This window comes from Gossypium raimondii, chromosome 2, assembly GCF_025698545.1.
Source record: "Gossypium raimondii isolate GPD5lz chromosome 2, ASM2569854v1, whole genome shotgun sequence".
Lineage (NCBI taxonomy): Eukaryota > Viridiplantae > Streptophyta > Magnoliopsida > Malvales > Malvaceae > Gossypium > Gossypium raimondii.
This window is the reverse complement of record NC_068566.1, coordinates 26,844,618-26,857,007: the sequence shown is the minus strand read 5'-3', so window position 1 is coordinate 26,857,007 and position 12,390 is coordinate 26,844,618. Positions and strand designations below refer to the sequence as shown.

Genomic DNA, 12,390 nt, shown 5'->3' with positions numbered 1-12,390 from the left:
TGTTTTTCTATTTTTTTTTCATTTCGGCTATTTAAAGCCGTGGAAGATCAGTGTAAAAAAGGGAGGATAAAGGAGGATTTGAAAAAATAAAAAGACAGAAGAAAAAAATCAAAAAAGTTATTCTTTGGAAGGTGATTTGTTGGCTTTTTTTTTATTTCGAGTTTCTTTTTTCTCTTTTCTTCATTTTTTTCTCTATAGCTTATTAAAAAAATAAAAGAGGGAGAAAGGAACTTACCTGGCGCCGTCACGGTGCCCCCTCTCCGTCGCAATCGGAGGTCGGGGCGTCATCGGAGGCCAAAGGTCGACCTTGATCGGCGGCGGCACAAAAAGAGAAAGGGTACAAAACCCTAGCAGGCAAACAAAGTTTTTTAAAAATTTTTTAGAAAGCTGCAAAATGTTTTTTAAAATGTTTTTTTTGTTTAAATAAGGCTACAAAAACGACGCCGTATAGGCCTATACCTGCGTGTTTTCGCTGGTGGGGGGGTATTTGCGAAATTGATCCCTCTACTTTTAAATTTCCTTCAATGTAGTTTTCTATATATTTTTAATTTTTGCCCCGTTATTTCTCCTTTGTTTTAATTTGATCCCAAGGCCATACATACGCTCCTCATTGGGACGACATCGTTGGATTGGCACGGGGAATATTTCCCTTTGGGTCCTCCAATTATGGCATGCGATATGATTTGGTCCCTTTTTGTGTTTTCTATCTTCGAATTTGGGCCCCTAAATTCCGTTTTTTGTCATTTTAATCCTTAATCTGTGATTTTAGGTTTTTTTTTGATTGAATTGCATTATTATTATATTATCTATTATTTATTATATATTATTATTATTAATATTATTACTTCCATACGCATGCATATTTTTTTATATAATATATGAGTATAAATTTTATGCTTTTGTGAAATTGTACATGTATATATTTTATATATTTTATTATTATTTTATCTTCATAATTTTTATTATATATATACTTATACATTTTTTCTATTTTGTAAATAAATTTATATATATACTTCTAGATGTTTTTTTATATTATCCTTCATTTTTTAAAATACATAATGCATGCATATATTTGCAAATTGTACTTGTATATATATTTGTAAATATTTATATATATATATGCTTTAAACTAGAGTATCCGTTTCATAATTGTACATTAATGTTTTTGACATACCTTTTAGAAGATATATTTGTTTTGGTTTCACCAAAGGCTTAAAATTATTTTTTTCAATTCATAAGTTTGTAAATAAAAGCAATATTCAAGGTTTTGGGATTTTCAAGGAAATTGAGCCCTAACGTATTGGGTTCCAATTTTCTTTGTTGATTTCAAATTACCGTGGATATTCTTTATTTTAAAAAACGAGCACCAAAAATCATTTTTGGGAACTTAATTTGTCGTGCCCTAACGTATTGGGTGTGGCATGTTACCTTCTCGGAATGAAGATTTTCGCATAAAATAAAGAGTGATATTCAAAGTTCGGGGATTATGAGGAATTGTACCCTAACGTATTGGGACTCGATTTCTTTAAATGACTTGAACAATTGATTATCCTTTTGCCAATGTCATCATTCAAGCTTATTTTAAAATCTTTTTTAACTTTCGACATTAAGACATTAAATGGCCAATTTGGTACCGATTTTTGGGCGTTACGAGGGTGCTAACCCATCCTCGTGCGTAACTGACTCCCGAACCTGTTTTCAAAATTTGCAGATCAAAATAATTTTTAAGGTGGGCCAGTCACACCTAAATAAAGGATCGGTGGCGACTCCAGTTTTATTTTTAAAAAAAGTCGACAACTAAATTTTTGTTTTTCAAAAAACGGTTTCGACATACATCATTCACCATGAGTAGAATATCACCGAAATATAGAACGAGAAAGACCACATTTCCATCCCCTAAATGTTTATGAACACAATGTTCATTTACGTTTTGCTCAAATTCAAAAGTCTTGATCGCTTGATTGAATTTTTGATTCCATAAGCGAGACACTTTCTTAAGTCCATATATGGATCTAAGCAATTTGCAAACTTTATACTCGTTTCTTTTAGTTATATATCCAGTAGGTTGCATTATGTAGATGCTCTCTTCAAGATAGTCGTTCAAAAACGTTGTCTTGACATTCATTTGCTAGATCTCATAATCAAAAGCCGCAGCAATGGATAGTAATATGTGGATTGACTTGAGCATGATAACCAGAGAGAATGTTTCTTCGTAATTGATGCATTTTTTTTGGGTATAACTTGTTGCTACAAGTCTAGCCTTATAAGTTTCCACTTTTCCATCCAAATTTCTTTTCCTCTTGTAGATCCACTTACACCTTATAGGTTTTATCCCTTCTGGTAAGTCTACAAGTGAATAAATCCATAAACGAATTCATGATTTAATTTGCTTTGGTCCTATCCGATGGACTGTCAATCTAGTCAGCCACATCTATGTCTCTATCTTCTGGGAGTCATTCGCTCCAATGCTTAAGATAAGACATCTCCCCAATTGGACTTGATAGACGACATATTAGTCCTTCAATCGATTTACTCTTTTTCAATTAGACTGAAGACATGTTTAGGTTCGTCTACTAATACAAGTTGTCTTTCCGTACTACGATCCTACCACGTAATACTGCTTAGTATTAATTAAACATTAGACAACCAATGAGCAACATTTGCTTCCATTTTACTTTGCATGCAAAAACTATGTGAGGACAATATACAAAGTATTAATGTAATATATGAATAATTTTATTAACCAATATATTCAAAAAATTACTAGTGTACTTAGACGGAAATACTACACTTAAGACATCGATCCAACATTAATAACATAATTTGATCAAATTTTAACAATTCATTTAATTTTTTCATTAAAAATTAAAGATTAAAGGTGAAAATAATTAAAAAATAAACTCAAAAGTGAAAAAACGATAAATGTTACTAAATTATCATCATTTCATTCTAAAATTATTCCTTTTTTGTTTCTCCTAATTATGAGCAATGTGCCTTTTTCCCAAAAAAAAAAAAAGAATAATGCGCCTCTGGCCAACCCCTAAAAATAGTAAAATTGCTATTTAGTTCTTTTATTAATGATAAAATTTTAAATTAATGCACAATAAAATTATATTTTGACTTTTAAAAATGAAAAAGCAACTCTTTTAAAACGTTGAAATACGATAAATTTATACGTTAATCTCTAAAAATTTATAATTTAACTTCAACCCGTTAAATAATTGTTTGAATTCACCCTTGAAGTTAGCTCAATTTGTTTAGTATTTATTAACATTCCGGTAAATATTAGGAAATTTCACCAATAATCCCATTTAATCTAACAAATTTTATGTTCAATGTAAATACATTAAATTAATTTATGAATTTTCTTTTCTTCTAAAAGTAATTTATGAATTTTTGGATGAAAAGTCAAAATCTGTTTTTAGAAATTAAATAATTGTATATAAATAATGACGAAAATATCATATCGGATCAATCCGTTGATTTGTTTTTGAGGAAGATCAATCAATTGAATTGATTGATCCAAAATCCAATAGCTATAATCTATAATACAATTATCTATTCCTATATTATATTTATATTTATAAAATTACGGGTTTAAAAAATTTTAACTAATAAAAATAATATTTATTGTTTATTATATTATTATAATGAAATTAGAATAATAATATTATATTTTAATTCTTAAAAAATATATTTCATTAAAGCAAAAATTATACTATATAACCGTGTTAAATTACACCTTCACATATTTAAATTATTCAATATTGAGTTAATTGTCACTATGAAATAAATGTATTAGCATTTAAAATTCAAGTATTTTCATTCAATTAGTCTCGAGCTTATTCTAGTTTAAATCTTACTGGCAATAAGACCTTAAGAACTTTGAGATTCTATATTTGAGTTTTAGTCTATGTAAATCATATGTGGGTTCTCAATTAAGATTTTATTCTAATTTAAATTCTACCGTGTGAGGGTACTATCTAGATTTTACTGTCTTTAAAGACTAGTCTTTTCAAGGATCATGATTGTTCTTCCCAATAGTTTTATTTTCGAGGTTGGTTTTAAATTATATGCATGGTTATGGATGGATTGTAGGGGTGATAGAATAGAAATCTAGTGGTTGGAGTAAAATTAAGCGTCCTAGTCTCACCAAGAAAAAAAGGGGGATTTGTTTGAGGAGATAATTGAAATTGAAATGAAATTGTGGACGTTGACTACTGTTGCATTTAATTTGGATGGGTCGATGAGAATCTAATTTAATGGAGTTTATATATATTTCAACAAAATCATTGGAATGAAGTGTGTATGACTTTGTTTCTCTCGTCAAATTGTTTACGTAAAAGGACCGCACCAAGTCCATCAATCTATTTCTTTTTGAATACAAATAATTAATCTTAGAGTAGGTATACATCGACTTTTGCTAAATTTCTTAGTTTATGTAATTAATGTATGTGCTTGGAATTATGTCCCTCCATGCATCACATGAAGTTAAAATCTTTGTATTATGGTAGAGATTAATTTTTTTAGTTTAAAAGTGTGAATTATTTAGGAAAATTCAAAGGGCTTTGAAGGAGAAACACTTTTGATATCTTTGCTTGCTTCCTCCTTTCCATGAAGGGTTTACTTTCTTGTATCTTCAATGTCTTAAATTTTGTTGTTAGTATCTAAAGTTTGGACTACTTGATAATAATTAGTTCTTTCATGAGTAGATAGTTTAACCCTTTTTTTTTCGTAGTGTACTTTGAAATACGCCTAAACTCTTTAGAGTTAACTTCATTGAAAACCATATTAAGAACTTTGGAGTTTGCATTTGCTAGTTTGCCTTCATCACCGGTCTATGTAACTTTTAGTTTTAGTGTCTTTCACACCAGCAACATCTGTTGTTGGAGGTTCCCAAGTAGTCAAGATTGGATGTCTAGCTTTCTCATTCATCAACTTAATGAATGCTCTCATACTTGCCTTCTAGTAGGCATAATTGAAGTCATCCAACATCGGAGGTCTCGAGATTGATGTGTCTTCGTCTCTATAGCCAATCAATGAGAAGATTTTCACTTAATGTGTCAAATGTCTATCTTTAACACTAACTAAGAATTCTTTGATTTTTCCTTCTAGATGCATGTTCAATTTACAACCGAATTTGTAACTAACAATATAATAATAATATAGTTTGAAAATTTTCTATGTTTATAGAGCTTTAATTTGTAGAGAATAATTTGTTATAAATATCATTGTAAAAAACACGATTTAAGTTTAACTCACTCGTCAAATTATAATCCTCTCTTTCAAAGAATGTACAACAATCTCCCTCTAAAACTTTCGCATTAATTTGTAAATTTTCTTTATCGACTAGCTTAAAATTTTCATAAATCTTTGAGAAAAGGAAATTTGATATAATTTCATTTGTCTAAACGTGGTAAAAAACCGATCAAGAAACTGCTGTTAATAAACTAATAATCATAGCAAATTGAAATTAAGTTGCAGAAGAAAGACCTCATATATCTATGGTGAACTTTTACCAACCATTTTATTTTCCTTTTACTTCAATGTATATACCCTTCTTGTTTTTCTTGTTTACTCTGTAATGGTTTGAAATGCAATCTATGGATAAAGTAAAGAAGAAAGTTAGGCAAGTTATTACTTTTTTTATATATTTTTATGTGCATTTTACAATTTATGTTACTTAATTTGGGATTATCTTTTTAATAATATTATTTTCAAAGTTTAAATTTACATTATTCTTTTGAAAATACAATCTACCCTACCACAATCCTGACATTTATTCATCAAATTATTATTTCATTATAAACTAATGCAATAAAATTTTAAACAAATTTTTTATAATATATAACATTTCGAAAGAATGATAAAGGACATATGGAATTCATACATTTGTCAGCTTACTTTATGAAATTTAATAGTTCAAACAAATCATTTTTCTTAAAGAATTTTTCCATCAATAAAGAAACTATATTGTTATAATATATGTTGATGGTGACAGTAGGAATGATCACATAATAATAATAATAATAATAATAATAATAATAATAAAAGAACATATAGATTTTACGTGGAAAACTCTTATTGAGAAAAATCACAAACAGAAGAAGAGAAATCCACTAATGTTGAAAAACAACAATAGAAGAGGTTTTCTGCTACACCCGTTTTAGGGGTTAAACAACCCTTTTATAATCAACGTCTAATAGAAGAAGTATAGTCCTCTATGGATTCAACTTGTGCGGCAAGACTCTAGGTCCTTCGGCCCATATACCTCCAAATTTACCTCTCTATTTTATTTTTTTAACAAGTGAGTTACACCTCGAACTTTTCAAATTAGAATTCAAGTCGCACAACTCTAAAATATATTAATTGCTTTAATTCGTATCAACAAAATTAAAGGTTGTTGCTTTCTACTGCAAATACTATAATGGAGTTTCCTGTACATGAAATTTAAAGGGGTACCTAAAATTTTAATTCCATATTTTTAAGGTTTTCTTCCTAATAAAGTTATCCCCTAGGCCCCCAAATTTTGTGAAATTTTTAAATGCATAGGAGTTGACTCCCCTGCACCATTTTTGCAACTACTATAATCTATTAATATTCTTGGTAATCATTAGCCAACTTTCTTCACATTACATTAACATATATTAATTTTTATTGTTTCTCAGGTGTCCAGAGGGGTCTTCTTGTGCTAATGATAAAACCCCATAACTTCATTAATTTAAAAAATGTAAATTCATATATAATAATCAAACCTGAAAGATTGCTTACTAGTTTTCAGGCATTGAAAGTGCAATAAGAGGAAAAAATGAAATCCCACTAGGGTTTTATATATATAAATGTGTTACCTAATGGTAGCAACTAGCGAGAACAAAAACAAGCACTAGTTCATTATGTAGAAACTTTTAATTAAACTGGTTCATAAATGGGAATTGGAAGTAGATTATGTGTGGAGAATTAATGCTTTGTTTTGCAAAAAGAAAAAATACTAATAATGGTGAAGCGTTGGAGTTGGAAATACAGACATGTGTATCATGAATTGACCTCATGAATACCATGGCAGACAGCCTAAGAACATTGAATTGAGAAAAAGGGGGAAAAAAAAAGAAAACAAAAGGAAAACTGGAGTGTAGAATTCACTAAGAATTGAATAGACAAATGATGATTATTTGTTTTTTCTAATACTCTTTATATTTATTTCACTGTTTATAATTTGTAGTGTTTTTCTTTCAATAATATTATCTTTAATATTCGAACTTATATCTACAATATTATTTCCAAATACACCCATTGCATAGACGAAAGTAAAGGGGCTGACAATTTTCTGGCTTTATCCCTCACCTCAAACTTGTTTGTGTTTCTGATTAGCTTTTTAAATCTTGATGTGTGAAAAGGAGAGTATAATTCAACGTAGATTTAATCAATTGGAGAAGACTAGAGTCACTTGTTTCGTTGATAACGCATGCCCTACTTTGCTTTATAAACTAAATCATGGTTTCAAAGAAAAGAAAAAAGAATTGTATATATGAAAGAAAATCCAAGTTTGAAAATGGGAAAGAAAACAAATAGTAAATACAGAGATTTCAATAATATAATGAAAACATCCCTAAATTTTGTCTCCGTCTAATTCCTACCCAAAAATTATATTTTGTATGTAAATCAAATTTCCATCGCATGTTATCATTACATTGGATTTCATTTTTATTATTATATCTGCTCCTTTTAACACAATGTTTAGAATTATTAATACTCCATCTTCAACCCAAAAATAGGAGGATAATGTGATTCAGTGCACTCAAATGCACGTCCTCCTACATTGACAACAATACCCATACTAATCGAATTAAGACTCAATTAGATTTCATTTTCTTTTATTCCTACCATAACAAAATTTACATTTAAAACATATCAATAGTTGACATTGTTGTGAGATTGATGCTGTAACAATTTTGATAATTTAAAAGTGAATTTTAGTTGTATACACTTGTTCATGTGATTCACAGAATTATTGTATTTATTTTAGTAAAAATATTATATTTTATATTAATTAAATAAAACATTTCTACTATTTTAAAAACAATAAATTCATTAATTTTATTTAACTCATATTAATGTTATAACATTATCACAATATTTTTAAAATTTTATATGAAAATTATAGATGTACTAAAACATATATTATATTAGTGTATGACATTTGCTAACGTTTTATATATTAACATATAATTACCTTGCATTCAAATATTTTATGACAAAAGATTCTTTTCTGTTAAATTTTAAAAGCATTTAGAATTAAAAATAATTAATTTCTTAGGAGATTAAATAATATGTGACATAATTTTAGTAGAATTAAAATAGATATGGTTTATTAAATAAAAAAGAATAAAAATTTATATAATTATAGAGATTGTTTTAAACAATACAATAGAAAAGTTTTAAAATTTAACATTTGTTTTTCTATGAAAAATAGTTTATAATTTATAGTTGTGTCTAAACAATTGCTATATAAAATTGTATTTTAAAATTTCACATTTTCTTTTGAAAATTGAAAATATGATGACTTATTTTACTTCCTTAAAAATAGAATAACGGGAAATAGAATATTTAAATTTGTTTAATCATTTTTAATATGTTTGATATTGTTTAAAATTTATTTACCCATAAATTTTTTTTTTGCCAACGACATTATTTAATTGTCTAAATATGCTTTAGTATCCAGTTACAATATTATAATAGTTATCAAATATTGTCTTGCAACTACATTTTAGTTGTGTTGAAAAAAAATGAATATTTTGGAAGCTTTGAGGTATATTCTCAATTAGTAAAGATGGATATTTTGAATCATAAAACTATAGTTTTATATTCTACTCCATGAGATCTTTACAACAGTATATCATATGCTCAAAATGGTTGAGTGATGAATGAGAAATTGATGCTCAAAGTAAGCCACTTGTGAATTATATTGAGGAAAATGAAAAGCTTAGTCCCACATTTGTTAAATATCAAGAGTGGAATATGTTTATATATGTGAACCAACTTGGTGTGTAACACTCCAAACCCGGCCTAGGTGTCAAGACCAAGTCCGAAGAGTTACATTGACATTATTAGAAACCCACGTTTATAGACACAATTAAAGGAAGCCATTCAACGCATTATAACAATCATAATAAACACTTTCTAGAATATTTGTAGCTTAGCTAACCAATAGGCGAATAAACGCTTGATTCATATATAAGCCGTGGCCTAGCCATCGACTCAGAATAGATCACTTCCTTTTTTACTCGGTTCCTACCTAATACAAATACAGATACAGATGTCAAAATGTACGTACAGTCATTCAGATTCAATAACATTTCTATAATCAGAATCTCAGTCTCAAATTATCCAATAACACTCATACGGTCTAATTTAGATTATATATATACACTACGGACGACTTACATTTGCGTTAACAACGCTTACGGCCCCAGAGATGAATTCCAAACTAGACCCACACGTCCTGAAACACGTCCATGTTGTCTACCCGTGTGGTCCTAAATCACAAACAGCGAGTCATACGGCCTGGACATACGCCCGTGTCCTTGGCCAGTGTGAACCCTGCACTAACATGCCCACACACAGCCTGAGCACACACCCGTGTTTCTTGCCCGTGTAGCTAGTATTCAGTAAATAGTGTGTTACACGACCTAACACACGATGTAATCACTGAATTTTGTTCGGGAATAATTTCGTGTTTTAAAAAAATAAAAAAATAATAAAAATTTGCATTTTGACCCCTAAACTTTTCTAAAATTACATTTTGACCCCTAAACTTTCTCGAAATTATATTTCAACCCCTAAACTTTTCTAAATTACATTTTGACCCTTAAACTTTCTTGAAATTACATTTTAACCCTTGAACTTTATCAGAATGACACTTTTGCCCCAAAACTTTTGCTGTGTTTACGATTCAGTCCTTCTGGCAGCCACCACGCAAGTTGCACCTACAACAGGCGGCAGCCGGCCTACCCTCCCTAGCTACCTGCAACCTGCAAAAAAAGGAGAAGAAAAATCAGTTTAAAAGGGGGTTTTAAACCCCCAAAAATTTTCAGCCAAGCAAGAAACAAAAACAAAAAAAAAACAAAAAAAAATTTCAAAGCCAAAAGAAAAAAGGCAAAGAAATTCCAAAAAAAAGCTCTCAATCCGGCCGATTGCCTCCACCGCCACCACGTCCGTCGCGCCACCACCATTGTCATCTCACCGTCGAGTCCTAAACGAAAAAAACAAAAACAAAGAAAAAAACAAGCAAAAGAGAAAAAGAGAAAGAGCAAAGAAGAAAAAAAAAAGGAAAAGGGGGAGAGCATACCTCCGTGCGCGCCACCGTCGGCCGTCGCACCAGGCGGAGAGACGTCACCGGTGACACAAGGGGTGCTGCTGATCGGGGAAGAAAGAAAGGAAGAAAAAGAAGAAGGAAAGAAGAAAAGGAAAGAAGAAAGAAAGAACAAAAGAAAAAGAAAAACTTAAAAACAAAGCAGGCCCAAACCAAGCCCAGCGCAGCCCAATCCAAGAGCAGATTCAGCCCAACAAGAAGCAGGCCAGCCCAGTCCAGCGTCAGGCCCAGTGCTCAGCAGCCCAGCAGTTTCGGCCCAGTCCTTTGGCAGCCCAATAACAGCAGCCCAACAGCAAAAAAAATAAAAGAAAGGCCCAAACAACCCATAACTTTGGGTTTTGGTAAATTCTTAATTTTTTAATTTAATCTTGTCTAGATATTTAAATGTTGTCTCATTTTTAATAATATTGCTTATTTTTAAGTATTTTTATTTTTGTATTTATGTTTTTAATTTTATTCTATTTTAATTTTTAAATTCGAATAATTTTGATGCATGAGGCAACGAACTGATTTAACATTAAGTCATCGAATTCATCGCTATGTTGGGTGAATATCGATGGCTCGTGTTAAATACGGGACACCCTTTTTTTTAAAAAAATAAAAATATTCAAAAAGCCTCGTGTTAAAAAAAAATTCTCGTGTTTTAATAGGATCACGATTAAATATTAAATTCAATCGGTTTGACACTAATTCTTCGATTTCATTGCCATGTCGGGGTGAATATTGTCGATTCGTGTTAAATACGGAACGTTTTTGAAAAAATTCCCGTGTTAAAAAATTTCGAGTTTTGAAAAAAAATTTTAAGTTTTCACAAAAAAAAAGAAGAAAAAATTTTCGTGTTACAAAGAATTTCATGTTTTCAAAAAATTCTCGTGCTTAAAAATTTTCGTCTTTTCAAAAAATTTTCGTATTTCAAAAAATTTTCTCGTTTTCAAAAATATCTTTCGTGTTTCAAAGAATTTCGTGTTTTCAAAAAATTTTCTCATGCTTAAAAATTTTTGTATTTTCAAAAAAATTTCTCGTGTTTAAAAATTTTCGTGTTTTCAAAAAAAAAATGTTCTTGTTTCAAAAAATTTTGTGTTTTCAAAAAAAAAATTGTGTTTCTAAAATTCTCCCGTTTTAAAATTTTTCGTGTTGTCAAAATTTTTCGTGTTTTATAAAAAATTCATATTTCAAAAATCTTTATGTTTAAAAAAAATTCTCGTGTTTTAACCATATCACGATTAAATATTAAATTGAACTCGTATTTTTAAAAATTAGGACAACGTGCGTTTAACGAGATACCAATTTTGGGCGTCGCGAGGGTGCTAATACATTCCTCACGCGTAACCGACTCCCGAACCCTAATTTTCTCTGAATTTTGTCGTAGACCTAAAATTGCCTCTTTTGTAGAAAAGTTTTTTTTTAAAAAATTCATCTAAAAAGAGATTTTTGAAGGTGTCCGATCACACCTAGAAAAAGATCGGTGGCGACTCCTTTTTTAAATAAAATCGAAACTCCGTTTACAAATTTCCAATAATTACTTCAACGAGTGCCCATGCCAAATTTTTAGGTCGCCACAGCTGGCGACTCCACTGGAGACTTTTTTTTGAGAGTCGAGTCTGATGTTAAACGCGTGTTGTCAAAATTTTCAAAATTTCTTGTCCAAATTAATTTTTAATCGTGATCCGTGAATTTTATTTTTGAAAGTCGCGCATCCGCATTCGATTTTTAAATTAATATTTTTCTAACTTGTTTTATTTTTTTGTTGTTTTTCAGCTTTAAGTTTTACGGATTTTAGTTTGTTTTTTTTAGTAAAAAAAAAGGTTTGTGAGTTTCTCCCCACACGCTGTGCACTTGCATTCTTGCATAACATGAGCTCTCTACCCGGGCTCTGTCCGTTTAAGTGGAAGTAAACGCTACGCCTTCGTGAGTTAACTCGTCCCTCCGCAAAGGCTAGTGAATTACTTTCGGGTTACATATGACTTATGCTTTCGTGAGTTAACTTGTCCCTCCGCATAGGCATAAGTAAATGTAAT

The 12,390-nt window shown here is 30.0% G+C and overlaps 1 long non-coding RNA gene across 1 annotated transcript; it reads right to left on the bottom strand.

Annotated features, from left to right (window-relative positions):
* Positions 1 to 9,196: 9,196 nt before the first annotated feature.
* LOC128036056 (uncharacterized) lies at positions 9,197 to 10,466 on the bottom strand. Its single transcript, XR_008192894.1, has 2 exons — positions 10,349 to 10,466; positions 9,197 to 10,031 (listed from the first exon to the last, which is right to left on the bottom strand). It is a non-coding gene; the product is annotated as an uncharacterized LOC128036056 (long non-coding RNA).
* Positions 10,467 to 12,390: the final 1,924 nt, after the last annotated feature.